The sequence below is a fragment of the Penaeus vannamei genome, chromosome 21 (assembly GCF_042767895.1).
Source record: "Penaeus vannamei isolate JL-2024 chromosome 21, ASM4276789v1, whole genome shotgun sequence".
Taxonomy (NCBI): domain Eukaryota; kingdom Metazoa; phylum Arthropoda; class Malacostraca; order Decapoda; family Penaeidae; genus Penaeus; species Penaeus vannamei.
Genome location: NC_091569.1, coordinates 8,348,708 through 8,349,186, shown reverse-complemented (window position 1 = coordinate 8,349,186; position 479 = coordinate 8,348,708). Strand labels below are relative to the sequence as shown.

The window sequence follows — 479 nt, the reverse complement described above, 5'->3', positions numbered from 1 at the left end:
CAGAGTGAAGCCGAAAAGAAGCAGCGTTGAGAGGACCGAATCGCACGGACTATTCTGCTCGTTCGAACGTTTTGTACTTTTCCGCGACGTGAAGGAACGTTGGGGTTCGAGGCCGAGCCCGAGGCCGCTCAGACTTCGATCGGGAAATACCGAAAGAACCTCTCGGAAAGCGCGGAATGGCTCACATACCACCGGTCACTCCCCGACCGCCGCGCGCTCGCCGATTGAGCGAAGAATCCACGATGACATTCCTGATCGCCCGCGGCTGTACCGTCGCGCTCTCGCCGAAACTCCTCGTATCTCCACCATCGAAGGAACGCCGAAGATCTCTCCCGCAGAAGGCCGGTCTCCTATACTCCACAGCGACGGAAAGCGACAGCAGGAGAGCTCAAAGAGGCGTTCACGAGGCGGGAAATCGGGGCGAAAGTAGGTCGTTCCGGGATGCTTTTTCCGGCATGCATGACAGAGCGGCGCCTACA

The 479-nt window shown here is 58.9% G+C and overlaps 1 protein-coding gene across 2 annotated transcripts in view; it reads right to left on the bottom strand.

Moving 5' to 3' along the window:
- The window catches only part of LOC113817574 (neurofilament heavy polypeptide), a 102,190-nt gene extending 101,711 nt beyond the window's left edge, over positions 1–479 (bottom strand). For both annotated transcript variants that reach the window (XR_011399383.1, XM_070135855.1), the window contains exon 1: positions 1–479. This exon is cut by the window's left edge and continues 594 nt beyond it. The gene's annotated coding sequence lies outside the window, so the exon portion shown is untranslated.